This window comes from Salmo trutta, chromosome 37 (assembly GCF_901001165.1).
Source record: "Salmo trutta chromosome 37, fSalTru1.1, whole genome shotgun sequence".
In the NCBI taxonomy this organism is placed as follows: Eukaryota; Metazoa; Chordata; class Actinopteri; order Salmoniformes; family Salmonidae; genus Salmo; species Salmo trutta.
The window spans coordinates 34,767,393-34,788,072 of record NC_042993.1 but is presented as its reverse complement, the minus strand read 5'-3'; the positions used below and the strand labels follow the sequence as shown (position 1 = coordinate 34,788,072).

At 42.3% G+C, this 20,680-nt stretch overlaps 1 protein-coding gene across 2 annotated transcripts in view; it reads right to left on the bottom strand.

Annotated features, from left to right (window-relative positions):
• Nucleotides 1–16,874, bottom strand: part of hivep3b (HIVEP zinc finger 3b) — a 115,904-nt gene extending 99,030 nt beyond the window's left edge. For both annotated transcript variants that reach the window (XM_029738246.1, XM_029738245.1), the window contains exon 1: nt 16,615–16,874. The gene's annotated coding sequence lies outside the window, so the exon portion shown is untranslated. The remainder of the gene's footprint in view (nt 1–16,614) is intronic.
• Nucleotides 16,875–20,680: the final 3,806 nt, after the last annotated feature.

Genomic DNA, 20,680 nt, shown 5'->3' with positions numbered 1-20,680 from the left:
TGGTTAGATTAACGAGAGTCTTGTCTTTAAAATGGTGTAAAATAGTCATATGTTTGAGAAATTGAAGTAATAGCATTTCTAAGGTATTTGAATATCGCGCCACGGGATTACACTGGCTGTTGAGTAGGTGGGACGCAAGCGTCCCACTGGCCCAGAGAGGTTAACTGCTTTGTTCAGGGGCAGAACGACAGACCTTTACCTTGTCAGCTTGGGGATTCGATCTAGCCACCTTTCGGTTACTGGCCCAACACTAACCACTAGGCTACCAGCCACCTCAAGTTCAAAATCTGTAAACTGTTATAGACGTGACAGAGATATTAGAGTGGTGAAAAAAGGACCAACAGACTACATCAAGTTCAATGTAATTACTGCACAAATAGCCTATAATTGTATATAATTATTATTTTACAGATTTAAAAAATACATTTATCCTTTCCGTACGGACCGGTAGTGAATGTGCCGCGGACCGGTACGTGGCCCAGTGGTTGGGGACCACTGACCTAGACGGCTTCCACACAAGCACAAAGGAACACAGAGGCAGCCTTGCTCAGAGCACTGCTACTCTCACAGGAGAGACAAGTTACAGAGGAGTGGAAAGCTTGATCGGGAAAGAGAGCGACACTGAGGAGGTGTAGCCTAGTCTGCTTGGCTCCTGTATGTTTTGGTAAGTTCTCCTTTTTCCTCTGGTATGCAGACAGACAGACACAGACCTCCCTCACTTAACTACTGAGGTGTGACCAGGCTGAGCCTAAAGAGGACATGCAGATACTACATATGGACAGAAAAGGGGGTGTGGGGAAGAAGGGTAGAGGGAGAGAGTTTGGCAAAGAGAAGAGAAAAGAGAAAGTGAGAACATATTTGAGAAGAACAGATTAGGGAGGTAAAGTACAAGACAGCTGACATTTTGTCCAAGTTTTGGCTTCGAAACAAGCTTTTTTTTCTTTGCTTTTTTGCGCAAAAAATTGCTTTACTTGATTTGTCATTATCTTCACTGAATAGTGTGTCACTAGTCAGGAAGTTAAATGGTACAATTAAGATGAACAATGAAGTCTTGTTAAAAAGGTTAAGTTCTGGGAAGTTGTGAAAACAGGGCGTACCCTCCAACACACTCAGCTGAGGGCCTGTGTATGCTGGGACCTATAAAACCTCTGTCTGTCCCACACTGAAATGCAATGCCTTGCCTGCAAGACCAATCGATAAATTTGCAAGTCATGCATCTGGCCTGATCTCTCAATGCAATACAGAGTATCCCCAGCACCTCACACAGGAGCAACGGACACCCTCCCAGACCTCCTCCTGAAGGACCTGAACTGAGAGAACCACGCCAAGGGGACCTACACCCAGACCATAGCATCACCAGCCACACTCTAACCAGCTAAGACCACCAAGCAAACCCTGGCCACACCCTATATAGCGCCCCACCCAATATCAGACCTATACCCCTTCTGGCCACCCCATGCCCCCCTCCCCTGCAGCAAGGACCTCAACATGACAGTAGGACCATTGCCCAGGTCGTGAGCAGAGCAACAGGCCCAACCCCCAATATTACACCCGCCCAAGCCCCATCCTGCGACCTAAGAGGTATGTATGTATCAGATGCTCAACATGCTCTGCTCACACCTACTGTGATGGTCCGATCCTAAACCACACAAAAACAACACTAGACACTGTGGAACACAAAGCTTTCACCATCTCATCCTGGAATATACAAGGTCTGAGGTCATCTGCCTTTGGCCTAAAGAGCAGGAACCCAGACTTCAAAGAACTTGGAAATACAGACATTGTCATCCTACAAGAAACATGGTATAAAGGAGACAGACCCACTGGTTGCCCTCCAGGTTACAGAGCGCTGGTAGTACCATCCACCAAACTACCAGGTGTGAAACAGGGAAGAGACAGGGGGCATGCTCATTTGGTATAGAGCAGACCTAACAGACTTAAATTAGTCAAAACAGGAACATTTTACATCTGGCTAGAAATTAATAAGGAAATGATCTCAGAGAAAAATGTCCTCATGTGTGCTACCTATATCCCCACAATAGAATCCCCATACTTTAACGATGACAGCTTCTCCATCCTAGAAGGGGCGATCAACAATGTTCAGGCCCAGGGACATTTACTATTCTGTAGCAACCTAAATGCCAGAACCTGACACCCTCCGCACACAGGGGAACAAACCTCTACCTGGACGTGACAGCATTCCCTCCCCCATATACCCCCTAGACACAACTATGACAACATAACCAACAAAAACAGGTCACAACTCCTGCAGCTCTGTCGGACGCTGGGTATTGTCGTGACTCTAGTACGATTCAATTATATGACATGCTATTTTATCAAATCAATTACATAATGTTTAATTGATTATGTGATTGAATTAAACCATTAATAACCTGGGGTACCATGGAACCATTAATTTATATAGAGTTGTTATCTCCCGAATCCACTCTCTTAAAGATCTTTTTACATCAATAGCAGTCAATTATTAATCGTCACCTCGATCGGTCTCATTCTGATTATCGTAAGTACTTGGTTATCTGCACAAACCCTAGCTAATAAGCTAAATAATCACACACGAGGATAGATCACACATCGATTACTAATGTCATGAAAAGCCCCTAGTGGACTAACCTGATATGATGGCTGGCTACACAAAGGAAGGGGGTTGGGTTTGAATGAAAGAGCGGGAAGACTGAGGGACAAAGGGATTGAATCTCTATCAGATCTTGAGAAGCTATGCTACAGTAAATACAGAATCTTACGCATTCTAATAACAAGCCCATTCGTAAGAGGAAAATGCAAGCAATATATATGAGCTGCGCTTCGATAGATGGGTCAAAAATGGAAGACTGGTTTACCCAGCAGAGATCACCATTGTCTTTTGAAGAATATTTCTGGTCGTGGTGTTGTAGAGCGGATACGTTAAAGTACCCTGTCGCTCTTCTGAGATTGTCTGTCCTTTCCTAGGCCACGTATGTTTACAGCTGATAACTCGACGTCTAGGAGGTATCACTTTTTCTTCAGTGAATAATCATTCAAAGTTCATACCAAGTTGCCATAATCAGCTTGCGCTGTATTCTGGCTGGTCTAGTTGAAATTCTCCATTCCAGCGTGGTGATAGTCGCCTCCACGTTGAAATTAGCCCTTTTAAACATATGGACACCAGTCCTCACATCGTCGGGAACGGAGTTTGACTTCCGTCAACGGGCTTTGGTACCGGGGGAGAGAAAGGCGTGTTTTATACTTCTCAACCAATGTCTGTTCACTTGGGCATGGCCACTGAGTGGGCCTATGTTTTACTATGAAACAATTCTTATTTAGGAGGCTAAAATTACATTTAATCTTTCACAAATAGTTTCATATTTAAACATTTCAATTGCACAACAATTCCATGTGAATCTGATAATTAGAACGTGTAGACTTTCCAAGATACAATTTGTCGTCCTATCATCAGATATAATGTCCCAGAAACAAACTGATCTGACGTCATATTCTTTAAGTACCAACGGACACTTTCAACTGGTTGAGAAAGGGAAATTGTTCCATTCCCCAAACTTTTGATGTTACCATGGTATTTATTTGGGGGGGGGGGGGGCATAAACCTCCAACAGGGCAACGTCATGACAGTATGTACATACTCAAATGGTAGGCTTTGAGGGGACTCCTACGGTAGGTACACCTTTAAGTCATATCTTGGCATTAGTACTGTAGACTACTTTATCACTGACCTCAACCCAGAGTCTCTTAGAGCATTCACAGTCAGTCCACTGACACCCGTATCAGATCACAGCAAAATCACACTACTTGAACAGAGCTATGGTCAATCATAAGGCATCAAAGCCAAAAGGAACTGAATAATTTTAAGAAATGCTATAGGTGGAAGGAAAGTAGTGTGGAAATCTACCAAAAAAACGATTAGGCAACAACAAATGCAATCCCTTCTAGACAATATGTTTTACTGTAATAGTGAAGGTGTAGACTTGGCAGTAGGAAACCTAAACAGTATATTTGACCTCAGCTTCCCTAGCAAATCTACAACTGTCAAGCAGACAACGTAAGAAAATTAACAATGACAAATGGTTTGATGAAGAATGCAAAAACCTGTGAAAGAAATTGAGAAACCTATTCAACCAAAAACAAAGACTCAGAAAATCTGAGCCTACGCCATCACTATAACACAGAAATACACTACGGAAAAAGAAGGTACAGCACATCAGAAATAATCTCAATGTAATTGAAGAATCCATAACCACTTCTGGGAAAATTGTAAAACTAAACAAACATGAAGAGTTGTCTAACCAAAACAGAGATGTATGGATAAACCACTTCTCCAATCTTTTTGGCTCTATAACAAACAGCAAAAATATATACATGATGAAATACAAACCTTAGAATCAACTATTAAAGACTACCAGAACACACTGGATTCTCCAATTACATGTAATGAACTACAGGACAAAATACAAACCCCCCAACCCAAAAAGGCCTTTGGGGTTGATGGTATCCTAAATTAAATGATAAAATATACAGACCACAAATACCAATTGGCTTTACTTCAACTCTTTAACAGCATCCTCAGCTCTGGCATATTCCCCAATATTAGGAACCCAGGACTGATCAACCCAATCCACAAAAATGGAGACAAATTTGACCATAACAACTACCGTGGGGTATGCATCAACAGAAACCTGAGCAAATGTCAAATACGCTTTTGATCAATTTACCGTAAAACAGACCACATATTCACCCTGCACACCCTAATTGACAAACAAACAAACAAAAACAAGGTCTTCTCATGCTGTGTTGACTTTTTAAAAAAGCTTGAGACTCAACTTGGCATGAGGGCCTGCTATACAAATTTATGGAAAGTGGTGTTGGGGGGAAATAAAAACGTACATTATGAAATCCATGTACACAAACAACAAGTGTGAGGTTAAAATTGGCAAAAAAACTTGCTCTCATGAGGACCGCCATAGGGAAGGAAGACCCAGAATTACCTATACTGCAGAGGATAAGTTCATTAGAGTTACCAGCCTCAGAAATTGCAGCCCAAATAAATGCTTCAGAGTTCAAGTAACAGCCACATTTCAACATCAACTGTTCAGAGGAGACTGTGTGAATCAGGCCTTCATGGTCAAATTGCTGCAAAGAAACCACTACTAAAAAGGACACCAATAAGAAGAGACCTGTTTGGCCAAGAAACACGAGCAATGGACATTAGACCGGTGGAAATTTGTCCTTTGGTCTGAAGTCCAAATAGGAGATTTTTGGTTCCAACCACCGTGTCTTTGTGAGACGCGGTGTGGGTGAACGGATGATATCCGCATGTGTATTTCCCACCGTAAAGCACGGAGGAGGAGGTGAGATGGTGCTTTGCTGGTGACACTGTCTGATTTTTTTTTTTAAATTCAAGGCACACTTAACCAGCATGGCTACCACAGCATTCTGCAGCGATACGCCATCCCATCTGGTTTGGGCTTAGTGGGACTATCATTTGTTTTTCAACAGGACAATGACCCAACACACCTCCAGGCTGTGTAAGGGCAATTTTACTAAGGAGAGTGAGGAGTGCTGTATCAGATGACTTGGCCTCCACAATCACCCAACCTCAACCAAATTGACATGGTTTGGGATGAGTCGGACCGCAGAGTAAAGGAAAAGCAGCCAACAAGTGCTCAGCATATGTAGGAACTCCTTCAAGACTGTTGGAAAAGCATTCCAGGTGAAGCTGGTTGAGAGAACGCCAATAGTGTGCAAAGCTGTCATCAAGGCAAAGGGTGGCTATTTGAAGAATCTCAAATATAAAATATATATTGTTTTGTTTAAGACTTTTTTGGTTACTACATCATTCCACATGAGTTATTTCATAGTTTTGATGTCTTCACTATTATTCTACAATGTAGAAAATAGTAAAAATAACAAAAAACCCTTGAATGAGTAGGGGTTCTAAAACTTTTGACCGGTAGTGTATATCAACGAATTGGCCAGGGCACTAGAACAGTCTGCAGCACCTGGCCTCACCCTACAAGAATCTGAAGTCAAACGTCTACTGTTTGCTGATGATCTGGTGCTTCTGTCCCCAACCACACAGCACTATCAAGCCATGGTCATTTGGACCCTGCATCCACTAAACACATTAAGGCTATAGGATTCCATTAAAAATGTTAACGTGTGAAGGTTAAAGTTAAGCCTCCATTTCAATGGTATCCCATGTCAATGAGATGAAAGAGACCAGTCACCAGCTCTGGACAGTGGACACTGCATGGCAGTAGCTTTCTTATCCATTCCTAAAACAAGACACCCCTCCAAACACTGTTCTTACCAATAATAGCCTGTCACTACAGACATACAGTAATTGTGGTGTATGACACTGCAGTCACACTGCCACTGTTGCACAAGAGACTAAGCACACACACACACACACACACACACACACACACACACACGTTCTCTACATTCCCTCTCCCAAAAGGAGCCTATAATATGAGGGATTGTAACAGCCAACTTCAGTTTACACAAAGATATTGCCCAGGCAGAAGTAGGACAGACAATATTTTCCCCACACACTAAACCTCAGTGGGAGAGCTGTTACCTAAAGGCCTTGTGTGGTTACAGGCATTGGGTACCAATAAGACCATTTAATGTAGGAAGCTATTTGACAACTGAGCCATGCAAAAGCCCTCATATGAGCCCATGTTCTGTTGGTAAATATGAGCACATGTAATGATTAACTACTGTGGGAGTAAGGAGTGTTACAGTAACATCCTCCCCATCTACACTTACTGCAGAACCAACCACAATAGCATCAGTCGAGTCTACTACCGAAGACTCTTTCGTTGAGGTAGCCAACACACTAGGATAGGTCTGGGCCATGGATATACAAGGCATTTGGAGAGTATTCAGACACCTTCCCTTTTTCCACATTTTGTTACGTTACAGCCTTATTCTAAAATGGATTAAATAAAATGTTTTCCTCATCAATCTACACACAATACCCCATAATGGCAAAGTGAAAACAGGTTTTTAGAAATGTTTGGCCCGTGGCTGAATCTAATTGATGATCCCTGGTCTACATTTTAAGGATGCATGTTGTGCCTTTACAATTAATTAATGACCTTACTGAAACAAAATCAGGCTAGTGGGCCAGTTGGGTTCCTGAACCGTGCTCCAGGTCTCGTTTTCAGCCCCCCCCCCCCCCCACAAAAATGTGTGTGTCCAGGGCCTTGTTCCTGGCTCCCTCTTCTCTGAGGGACACAGTGGTTCTATTATTCCCTTGTGTTTCAGAGAACAGGATTAATGACCAGCAGCGGGGACATGAAAAGGTTGTGTCCGCCTGTTTACATCTGTCCCTAGGACCAGTTTCTGGGAATAAACACTGTGTGTGTGTGTGTGTGTGTGTACTTTTAATGAACACTGGCAGGCCAAAGCAAGGGAAATGTACAACTACAATAGCAGCCACAGAGTCATGGTCACAGTTACTCAGACACGAACATAAACACAAGCTACACAGTAAGAAGAGGACAGACAGCATTTAAATCAGCATGTTGTCACCTGTTTCGCTGTTCGGTGTATGAGAGATGAGGAGGGGGAGGTGGATGCAAGGTGTGTGTGTTTGAGAGAGAGGTTCTGTGTTAATAGGCAGAAAATCGCTGTCACCCATCTGTGTGAGCCAGGGACACGAGAACTACAGGGAACAGACATGATGCACGTACATACCCATGCACGCCCCACCCACCCACACACGAAATACCTGTACCTATGTGCTGCACAGCCTGCGTGCTCATATATTGGGACTATTCAAATTCCTATCAAACAGTGAATGCCAAAATCTTGAAAAGCTAGTATATTTAGCATTCACCCCTATGAAAATCACCCACTGGTAAAGTTACGAGAGGTTCTCCAATAACATTTAGTTGAAGTTTTATATCAAAGTAATCATACTTAACAAGTCTAGTTAAAAAGGTTACACAACAAGCCAGTATCCCTCCCGCTTCTGCCAACTTATAAAAATAAAAACTCAACCTATACGTTTTGACCATTTTCACCACAACCATTTAGTGCTTATCGGAGTAAGCACTAAATGGTTTTAATGATCAAGTGGTTTACTTTACAATGACTTCAAACAATTGACCTTCCTGAAGAAACAAACCCAAAACCTCCCAGGCTTCATGCTGAGCTAGCGCTGCTGTCCCCCGCCAGCACAACAAGTGGGTCAAACACAATTCTCTGAGGAAATAATTTCATGTTGGCCTCTACACTGATCCCCCTCAGCACGAGAGCATGACTGTACTTCACTGCAGCCTCAGAGCTGAGGAAAGACTGTGTAGCAAGGCCTGGATCTAGGCCTGTAGTCTAGGGGCCATTGACCATGCTTTTTAGTTCCGAACTAGGCTTAATCTGTATCAGGGAAACTGGCCCCTAGAGGTTTCAACTGTTGTCTCTATGAAGTTTAGAGGTGGTGTGGTGTTAGTGCAGTATCGGCAACCTTGATCATGGCATGGCAATGATATCATATCCAGATAATTTCTCTTAAGAAAACTGGCTGCTTCATCATGGACGGTTGGAAACTTAACCACTAAATTCTTCTTGGGATTTTGGCAATGAGGGTCTTTCTCTACCTCCCCAGAGTCAGATTAACTCATGGATACCATTTGTATGTCTCTGCGTCCAGTATGAAGGAAGTTTCTAACTAGCATTATCACAATTGGCTCGCAAAACTACCTCTAAACTTCCATCATACTGGACACAGACACATAAAAAAAGGTATCCATCCACGAGTTCATCGGACTCTGGGGAGGTAGAAAAAGGGCTTCATTGCCAAAATCCAGAACTATCCCTTTAAGAGAGAAAATGCACTCTTCCTCTGTTCATTAGCTTAAACTGGTATTACCAGCCAAGTGCCACCTTACCCGGGGTGCTTAGGGAGAGCTAAATTAGTGTATATATCACTCCACATAACTAGTGAGTATGTTCTTAATCTGCCCAGTTAGTTCAGGGCTGTAAGGCCCATGTCTGACTCAGCACTGCCTCTCTTAAAATGAGACCAAGGCCAGATATCCAACAAGTGGCGTTGACTGATCCTGTCAGATCACCAATTATTTCCACTTTCACTACAAAAGGCTCACGTGTCCAATATATATATAAATATATTATATTTTTTCAGCTAAGCAAATCAGTTAAGAACAAATTCTTATTTACAATGACGGACTACCCCGGCCAAGCCCTAACCTGGACGACATTGGGCTACTCCCAATCACAGCCGGTTTTGATACAGCCTGGAATTGAACCAGGGTCTGTACTGACGCCTCTAGCACTGAGACGCATTTGCCTTAGACTGCTGTGCCACTCGGGAGCCCATACTGCTAAATACAGTATGTGTATGCGACCAACACATGAGTGTCTTCGTGAATGTTGCATCATGGTTGTTGCTTATTGTTTATCAAATCAAATCTTATGTCACATGCGCCGAATACAACCGGTGTAGACCTTAGTGAAATGCTTACTTACAAGCCCTTAACCAACAATGCAGTTAATAAAAATACCAACGAAAAAGACAAGTAACAAATAATTAAAGAGCTGCAGTAAAAATAACAAAAGCGAGGCTATATACAGGGGGTACCGGTAGAGTCAATGTGCATAGGTTAGTTGTCTACATTTTTATTTTGGTTAGTCAAGGTAATATGTACATGTAGGTAGAGTTATTAAAGTGACTTTGCATAGATAAGAGAGCAGCAGCAGCGTAAAAGAGGGGGGGCAATGCAAATAGTCTAGATGTTCAGGAGTCTTATGGCTTGGGGGTTGAAGCCTCTTGGACCTAGACTTGGCGCTCCGGTAAAAGTTGCTGTGCGATAGCAGAGAGAACAGTCTATGACTAGGGTGGCTGGACTCAGAACATTTTTAGGGCCTTCCTCTGACACCGCCTGGTATAGAGGTCCTGGATGGTAGGAAGCTTGGCCCCAGTGATGTACTGGGCCGTAAGCACTACCCTCTGCGGTCGGAGGCCGAGCAGTTGCCATACCAGGCAGTGATGCAACCAGTCAGGATGCACTCAATGGTGCAGCTGTATAACTTTTTGAGGATCCATGCCAAATATTTTCAGTCTCCATGGGGGGGAGGGATAGGCTTTGTTGTGCCCTCTTTACGACTGTCTTGGATCATTCTAGTTTGTTGGTGATGTGGATGGCAAGGAACTTGAAGCTCTCAACCTGCTCCGCTACAGCCCCGTCGATGAGAATGGGGGCGTGCTCGGTCCTCCTTTTCCTGTAGTCCACAATCATCTCCTTTGTCTTGATCACGTTGAGGGAGAGGTTGTTGTCCTTGCAGCACACGGTCAGGTCTCTGACCTCCTCCCTATAGGCTGTCTCATCGTTGATCAGGCCTACCACTGTTGTGTCATCGACAAACTTAATGGTGTTGGAGTCGTGCCTGGCTGTGCAGTCATGAGTGAACAGGGATGACAGGAGGGGACTGAGCACGCACCCGAGGGGCCCCGTGTCGATGATCAGCGTGACGAATGTGTTGTTACCTACTCTTACCACCTGGGGGCGGTACGTCAGGAAGTCTAGGATCCAGTTGCAGAGGGAGGTGTTTAGTCCCAGGGACCTTAGCTTATTGATGAGCTTTTAGAGCACTATGGTGTTGAACGCTGAGCTGTAGTCAGTGAATAGCATTCTCACATAGGTGTTCCTTTTGTCCAGGTGTGAAAGGGCAGTGTGAAGTGCAATAGAGATTCCATCATCTGTGGATCTGTTGGGCCGGTATGCAAATTGGAGTGGGTCTAGGGTTTCTTGGATAATGGTGTTGTGAGCCATGATCAGCCTTTCAAAGCATGTCATGGCTACAGACGTGAGTGTTACGGGTCTGTAGTCATTTAGGCAGGTTGCCTTAGTCTTCTTGGGCACAGGGACTATGGTGGTCTGCTTGAAACATGTTGGTATTACAGACTCAGACAGGAAGAGGTTGAAAATGTCAGTGAAGACACTTGCCAGTTGATCAGCGCATGCTTGGAGTACACATCCTGGTAATCTGTCTGGCATTGTGGCCTTGTGAGTGTTGACCTGTTCAAAAAAGTTCTTACTCTCATCGCCTGCGGAGAGCATGATCACAGTTGTCCGGAACAGCTGATGCACTCATGCATGTACCAGTGTTATTTGCCTCGAAGCGAGCATAGAAGTAATTCAGCCCGTCTAGTAGGCTTGTGTCACTGGGCAGCTCGCGGCAGTGCTTCCCTTTGTAGTATGTAATAGTTTGCAAGCCCTGCCACATCCGACGAGCATCGGAGCCAGTGTAGTACTATTCGATCTTAGTCCTGTATTCACGCTTTGCCTGTATGATGGTTCGTCGGAGGGCATAGCAGGATTTCTTATAAGCTTCCAGGTTAGAGTCCTGCTCCTTGAAAGCGGCAGCTCTAGCCTTTAGCTCAGTGCAGATGTTTCCTGTAATCTATGGATTCTGTTTGGGTTATGTACGTAGTCACTGTGGGGACGAAGTCACTGATGCACTTATTGATGAAGCCAGTGACTTATGTGGTGTACTCCTTAATGCCATCGGAAGAATCCCAGAACATATTCCAGTCTGTGCTAGTAAAACAGTCCTGTAGCTTAGCATCTGCTTCATCTGACCACTTTTTAAATTTTATTTACAGAGTCACTGGTGCTTCCTGTTTTAATTTAAGGAGGATAGAATTATGGTCAGATTTGCCAAATGGAGGGCGAGGGAGACCTTTGTACGCGTCTCTGTGTGTGGAGTAAAGATGGTCTAGAGATATTTTACCTCTGGTTGCATATTTAACATGCTGGTAGAAATTAGGTAAAACGGATTTAAGTTTCCCTGCATTAAAGTCCCTGGCTGCCTCTGGATGGGCGTTTTCCTGTTTGCTTATGACTGTATACAGTTCATTGAGTGCGGTCTTAGCGCCATCATCGGTCTGTGGTGGTATGTAGACAGCTATGAAAAATACAGATGAAAACTCTAGGTAGATAGTGTGGTCTACAGTTTATGAGATTCTCTACCTCAGGTGAGCAAAACCTCGAGACTTCCTTAGATATCATGCACCAGCTGTTGTTTAGATAAATGCATTTGCCCCCGCCGTGTCTTACCAGAGGCTGCTGTTCTGCCGATACAGCTGTATGTTATTCATGTTGTCGTTCAGCCACGACTCAGTGAAACATAAGATATTACAGTTTTTAATGTCCCATTGGTAGGATGTACGTGCTTTTAGTTTGTCCACTTTATTCTCCAGCGATTGTACGTTGGCCAGTAGTACCGATGGCAAAGGCAGATTAGCCACTCGTCGCCGGATCCTCACAAGGCACCCCAATCTCCTTCCGCGAAATCTCAGTCTCTTTTTCCTGCGAATGACGGGGATGACTGCCTGTTCGGGTGTCTGGAGTAAATCCCTCTCGTCCGAATCATTAAAGAAAAAGTATTCATCCAATTCAAGGTGAGTAATCACTGTTCTGATGTCCAGAAGCTCTTTTCGGCCATAAGAGACGGTAGTAGCAACATTAAGTACAAAATAAGTTAAACAATGCGCCCAAAAAAATGTAAATATAACATTTAAAAAAATAGCACAGTTGGTTAAGAGCTCATAAAATCGACAGCCATTATCCTACATATTCTTCAGACACACACTATATCCTACTGCTGCTAGCTAGTATTGTGAGCATTGCATTGTTAAAAGCAATTACGTCATCTGAGCGAGAGACCTCGGTATATTGTTTTTGTAAAGTTCTGACAGTGTTTCATTGTAAAGTTTGATTTCATAGTTTTTGATTTTGGATCCCGCGGCTCAGTTGAAGTGAACGCTACTACAGTGCATTCGGAAAGTACTCAGACTCCTTGACTTTTTCAACATTTTTTTATGTTACAGCCTTATTCTAAAATGAATTAAATAAAAATGTCCCCCTCAATCTACACACAATATCCCATAATGACAACGCGAAAACAGGTTTAGATTTTTTTTGCAAATGTATTCAACATAAAAAACAGATACCTTATTTAAATAAGTATTCAGACCCTTTGCTATGAGACTCAAAATTGAGCTCAAGTGCATCCTGTTTCCATTGATCATCCTTAAGATGTTTACACAACTTGATTGGAGTCCACCTATGGTAAATTCAATTGATTGGACATGATTTGGAAAGGCACACACCTGTCTACAGTATTTTAGGTCCCACAGTTGACAGTGCATGTCAGAGCAAAAACCAAGTAATGAGGTCAAAGGAATTGTCCGTAGAGCTCCGAGACAGGACTGTGTCGAGGCACAGATCTGGGGAAGGGTACTAAAACATTTCTGTAGCCTTGAAGGTCCCTAAGAACAGTGGCCTCCATTCTTAAAATGGAGGAAGTTTGGAACCACCAAGACTCTTAGAGCTGGTCCCGCAACCAAACTAAGCAATCGGGAGAGAAGGGCCTTGGTCAGGGAGGTGACCAAGAACCCGATGGTCACTCGAACAGAGCTCCAGAGTTCCTCTGTGGAGATGGGAGAACCTTCCAGAAGGACAACCATCTCTGCCGCACCACCAATCAGGCCTTTATAGTAGAGTGGCCAGACGGAAGCCACTCCTCAGTAAAATGAAAATGGCAGCCCACTTGGAGTTGCCTAAAGGCACCAAAAGGTCTCTGACCATGAGAAACAAGATTCTCTGGTCTGATGAAACCGAGATTGAACTCCTTGGCCTGAATGCCAAGATTCATGTCTGGCGGAAACCTGGCACCATCCCTACGGTGAAGCACGGTGGTGGCAGCATCATGCTGTGGGGATGTTTTTCAGAGGCAGGATTGAGGGAAAGATGAAAGGAGCAAAGTAAAGAGATCCTTGATGAAAACCTGCTCCAGAGCGCTCAGGGCCTCAGACTGGGGCAAAGGTTCACCTTTCAGCAGGACAACGAGCGTAAGCAAACAGCCAAGATAACGCAGGAATGACTTCGGGACAAGTTTCTGAATGTCCTTGAGTGGCCCAGCCAGAGCCCGGACTTGAACATCTCTGGAGAGACCTTAAAATAGCTGTGCAGCGAAACTCCCCAACCATCCTGATAGCGCCTGAGAGGATTTGCAGAGAGGAATGGGGGAAACTCCCCAAATACAGGTGTGCCAAGCTTGTAGCATCATACCCAAGACAAAGTACTGAGTAAAGGGTCTGAATACTTATGTAAACGTGATCCATTTTATTTTATACATTTGCAACAATTTCTAAATACCTGTTTTTGCTTTGTCATTATGGTGTAATGTGTGTAGATTGAGGATTTTTTATTTAATCAATTTTAGAGTAAGGCTGTAATGTAACAAAATGTGGAAAAAGTCAAGGGGTCTGAATACTTTCTGAATGCACTATACACACACACACACACACACACAGCTCCTCCTAATATTTCTAAATTCCATTTAACTTTTTTGTGTGTGTCTTATTACTGCACTGTTGGAGCTAGGAACACAAGCATTTCGCTACACACGCAATAACATCTACAAAATACAGTATGTGTATGCGACCAATAGTTTTATTTTAGTTACTAGAGGAACAAGATTGTTGTTTTACAATACAATGTTTTTGTTTCAATGCAGTACACATTGTAAGTGAAAGAATATATTTCAACACATTATTGAAGTGACATCCTCTACTTAGCTGTAAGGAGAGGAGGCAGAAATCAATTATAAATCAAATCGAACAACAAAAGGAAGCGACCAACCAACCAATTGCAGAGGGCGATCAGAGAGCATCTTGGACACATTCTGTCAGAAAATGTCTTGGTGGTGATAGTCAGTATTACACTTCAGCTGTAATGACAGTTGTACAGGGAAAATAATAAAGACGAGGCAACAGATGATTGAAATGGGTAGATTTATTTGTAATGAAACACTGATGGGTTGTGAATGAGATTATTAGGAATATGCACAGTGAAAATTCTAAACTTCCAAAAGAGCGAGCTACTTCTCTCTGAAGGACAGTATAAAAAAAATGAAAGAAATGTATGCAGATTTTAAAATTACACACACCAATAAGTAATGACCCATTAATATGAGGTAATAGAAAATATAAAGGAAATAAGGAATAGATGCAAAGCAAACGCTTCAGGATTTCATTCAAAACATATTTTTATATCATGGGCATGTCATGTAGGCCTACAGTATAGTCTAACTGTTTGTCCTAAAATGCCCATGATGGCAGTACCTTTTAGCGTGCGTAAAAAGGAACCACGAATGCATCGCACCAAATGCGGACAATAACAAAAATGTATTGACCATGTCCTTTGACCAATGCACAGAAAATGTCATATCACCAGTATAAGAAGATCTCATACGATCAGCATTATTGTAATGTATGTTTTCAGCCAGGCGACCCACTACAGTGCACCGACTCAAGTTTCCCAACAAAGCAGCCCATCACTAGGCTATGCGTAATTACATTCTGGGCAGTGGGCGCTCTCCAGAATTCATCATCAGATGACTGGCATATAGGTAAGCCAAAACTGGTTGAATGCATTCTTTGCTTTCACATTGCAAGATATTTCTAGAACTCGCATCTTGGCAGATGTAGGCCTATGTAGACTATTCTAAGCTATTATTCATTGTATAACATGATCAACTGCAATCATCAAGACTACGTTGAGCAAGGTAGCACATGAATTCATATAAATGGTCAGACTTGACGTTGGTGAAAGAAGGCAGGTAGGCCTTTTTTTTCTTTTTCCCGATTGCACAAGAATGTAACAAACAACAAAACAAACAACAACAAAAACAATTTTTACGCACGGTTATTTTACGCACACAATTGATACTAGAAATGCACGATATTAGGCTATATGTCAAATATATAGCATATTCTTATTTTATCCTATGTCAAAATACAACACATTCAACATTCCTATCAATAATAACATATTCAGAATTTGATCAAAGACAGTACAGTATGAAGATAGGCAGAAACTGCTTCTTCAGTAGAGATCCACGATCACACTTGGCGATGTCATGGCGATGTTAGCTCGCGAAACTCGTACGCAGAAACACGTAAAAACGGTCTCTCGCGCCAAACTGCGCATGTGCAAGCCGTCAGATAAAGGCCCTCCTTCGATATGAAGTTGTTTCTGAATTAAATGAAAACGTCAGTTTGTCACCTCAAGAGGCTGGAGTGTTCAACTACTTAAGACATTGGCTCGAATCAATGTTGTGCCTTTAAATTTCGAGAACATTAACTAAGGAAGAATTACTCTCATTGAGTTGTCAAACACCAAACCTGGAACTGGTCTGTTGGTCTGTTTCGCAAACGTTCCCGAAAGTCTTGCGATGTTGTGACTCTGGGTTTAGAAACTCTGTGATTTGACAGTCAGGAAGTGCAATTCAATTCACGGCATGTACTACAGTTCCAATACCGTTACTGTAGCAATATAATACTGTCCACTTCACACTGAGATTAGGCAACTTGAATCTTGAGCAGCTCAAATATTGGAAAAATACAGTGAGTGCAAAAGTCCTCCACTTCACAGCATTAGCCTACAACTGCCACATTTCTACATATTTCACAGAGCTTGGGCATAATGGCATCAAAATATTCACGAACCCGGTCATTCGAAAGACTAAAATACATAGCGTGAAGTTACACCGTTTAGCACTACTTACCAGCTTGCTACGGTGTGGGTACTGTAGCGAAAGGGCCAGAAGTCCGCATTTCCTCAGCTGTATCGCGGTGTGTACAGTGCAGATCTTGCACTAAGCAAACTGGGGGGCTTTCCCTACGCCTTGTCAAACTGGAACTACGAAGCCACATTCAGCTGATTAGAACAACAAAAACACTCAGCGCCGCCGCACGAGACGTCAAAAGGATCCCGCCCCCTTTCCTCGTCTCCCATTGGCCTGGCTTGCTAGGACGTTTTAAATAGATGGAACTTGTGAAGCAAAAGTTCCAACTTTAAATCTTCATACTTCTTATTAATGGGGCTTGCAAAGCAAGAGTCCCCACTTTAAATATTCGTCATACTTCTTATAATTACTATCTGGAAAGCGATTCCTCTTACACCGTTTACCTAATTTCAGTTTATGTGACAAAAAAAAGCAAGTATAGTGTAGAAAATCATTGTACCATCTAAACCGCCGTGAAATATATTTTCCATAATCAAAAATATTGCATTTTAAGGTATTTGAAGCTGGTGTATTAAACCAAAAGCAAAAGATGCAAAAACGAAACTTAATCACATGAATCATAGAAATAGCGCACATAGAACATATCTACTATCGCTTCTTAGACTTGCTGTCAATGAGAATGACAGATCAATAATTAATATTTCTACGTGAATATGGTCGCCCATAAACTTACATATTGCAGCTGTAAGCTAAACAAGCTCATTCAAACTTTAAAATGTGAAGACCGGTCAGGACCTCTGTGTGTGTGTGTGTGTGTGTGTGTGTGTGTGTGTGTGTGTGTGTGTGTGTGTGTGTGTGTGTACAACTTTTTGATCTTTTATACTTTTAAAACGTTTAAGCTTTTTGTCCATCTTCATTCACTTTCATGGGATTCCTTCAACATTCTAAAGGTCCTGTTGTGATATAATCAACTCCCAGACTTCCAACATACCATTCACTGTGAACAACACAACTTTTGACAAAAATATGCTACTCTGAACAAGTTAAACAGAAAGCATACGAAATCTAACCTCTACTTCCAAACAATTGACATTTGTACAACTGTCACAGAACTTTAGACAAAAACTTATGGTGTGACATATTGGTCTTCTTATCTGCTATTCAAATCAGGAATCAGAACATAATTATCTGCTACCAATAAAAAAAGAGCTTAGTTACCACATCAACTACTTTTTGTCTCAACTTTTACAAATTTACATTTTCACCACTTTCCCAGCACTTTAGAGGGTATAACATATTGGTATACTTCTCAGCTATTTAAGAGTGTTTTCACATATAGTTCTCTTTAAAAGAACCGATCTCAGTCCTCTTTAGAGTGAACTCTGGGGTAAAAAAAAGAGCAAAATAACTCAGTTCTCTTTGTATTCACATTGCCCTTTCTTTTTGCCAGTTCACAACTATTTTGTGGACCAAGTCCTCTTTGCATTCACATTACTATGTTTAGAAAGGAAAGTTTGTGGTCATACACACATCCTTAAAAACATAGGTGCTGGGCTAATAAAGAACACTAGTATAGAACAAGTTAAAGCTCCTAATTGAAACGCTCATCCAGATGGTCAGTTTGTTTGACATAGTCACACTGTGTACTACAAATCCTACGTATGCGACTGTATTGGCTAATGGGGAGGCTCTTTTTTAGGGGAGTAGGGTGGAAGCTGTCGTCAAGTAACAGGGAATTCCTGTCCGTCGGCTTCCTGTATAGATCCGTTCTAAACCCCCCAATCCCTCTGAATCAAAATGTCAAGAAAACGTATTTCATGCTCATCAAATGTGAGGGTGAATTTCAAATGTTAACTGCTTGTATTGATGAAGGAGTGGAATCAATGAAGTTCTTCTGCTGTGCCCTGAAATAGAACGAATGCGTCATCAATTAAGCATTTTCATAGTCTAATATGTCGCAAGAATGGATTATCAGGGCTGAATTTCTTTAAAAAAAGTTTCTTCTAAAAAAGAAAAAACACATACAGATTGGCATAATTCGGTGACATTTTACTACCCATAGCAGTTTGCCAGTGGGTCGTTGACTAGGCCTCCCTGGTGGGGGATGTTAGTATACAGTGATTCAACATCAAAACAAGCCATAAACATCTCCCCATTGATATTGTGCATTGTCTTGAGGGTGTTAATCATGTCCATAGAATCGCATACATTTCTGATAGAAAGTGGTGTTGTTCAATTGTCCCCGGATCTCATTCACATAGACATCACGGTTTAACAACACCACAGCTCCGCCCTTGTCAGCATTATGCACTATCAAAGTGGAATAATTTTTTTTAAATGTCCAATGCTTGCCTCTGTTCTTTAGGGAGATTATTGTAGACTCTGCATTCTCGTTTCTTATTCAAAATCTGAGATCTTTTTCCACCAATCTGCAGTATGTTTCTAGGGAGGGATTTCTGTATCTGGGTGGACAAAAAGTGGATTTAACTCGAAAAGGGTATTTCGTTCTATGGAAAATGTCATTCTCTACTGTGTCACCCATGGTCTGAACACTCGTCTTACCCATACTTGACACATCCACATTTGGAGTTTTATCATTTATGGGACAAAATAACTCCCTAAGTCTCGCAATGTACGAAATCATTTCTGAAACCCTATTATTATTAGAGATATACAAATGTTTTTTGCACCCACTATGCATCATGTCTGCAATGGTCATGTGAGGTGAAATGTGTATATTTTGGGATGTGAACACTAAGTCTGTTTGACCTGACCAAGATCCGTTTCGGATCGAAACATTGTTAGTAACGTGGTGAATTGGGAGCCTTCTTGTTCTATACTATATTTAGAAAGGAACCAATATTTTTTCCCAACATGCAATCTGGGTTTTTACAAAGTGCAGGACAAGCCATTTAATCAGAATCCATTATCGGACAGCTAGATAATGTCTACTTACATTTTGGAAGCTAATAAAGTGCATTTAGTTAAACTATGACATTTACGGTATATTTGGAAAGTATTCAGACCCCTTGACTTTTTTCAATTTTTTTTACCTTACAGCCTTAATCTAAAATTGATTAAATAAAAAAATGTCCTCATCAGTCTACACACAATAACCCATAATGACAAAGCCAAAACAGGTTTTTAGAAATTTTTGCAAATGTAGAGAAAAACTAAACAGAAATACCTTATTTACATAAGTATTCTGACCCTTTTCTATGAGACTCGAAATTGAGCTCAGGTGCATTCTGTTTCTACAACTTGATTGGCGTCCACCTGTGGTCAATTCAATTGATTGGACATGATTTGGAAAGGCACACGCCTGTCTACAGTATTTTAGGTCCCACAGCTGACAGTGCATGTCAGAGCAAAAACCAAGCCATGAGGTCAAAGGAATTGTCCGTAGAGCTCCGAGACAGGATTGTGTCGAGGCACAGATCTGGGGAAGGGTACCAAAACATTTCTACAGCATTGAAGGTCCCCAAGAACAGTGGCCTCCATCATTCTTAAATGGAAGAAGTTTGGAACCACCAAGACTCTTCCTAGAGCTGGCCTCCCAGCAAAATTGAACAATCAGGGGAGAAGGGCCTTGGTCAGGGAGGTGGCCAAGAACCCGATGGTCACTCTGAAAGAGCTCCAGTTCCTCTGTGGAGATGGGAGAACCTTCCAGAAGAACAACCATTGCTGCAGCGCTCCACCAATCAGGCCTTTATGGTAGAGAGGCCAGACGGAAGCCACTCCTCAGTAAAAAGCACATGAGAAGCCGCTTGGACCAGAGCCAAAAAGCACCTAAAGGACTCTGACCATGAGAAACAGGATTCCTGGCACCATCCCTGGCACCATCCCTACTGTGAAGCATCATACTGTGGGGATGTTTTTCAATGGCAGAGACTGGGAGACTAGTCAGGATCGAGGGAAATATGAACGGAGCAAAGTACAGAGAGATCCTTGATGAAAACCTGCTCCCGGTTTACCTTCCAACAGGACAACGCAGGAGTGGCTTCGGGACAAGTCTCTGAATGTCCTTGAGTTGCCCAGCCAGATTCCGGACTTGAACCCGATCGAACATCTCTGGAGAGACCTGTGCAGTGACACTCCCCATCCA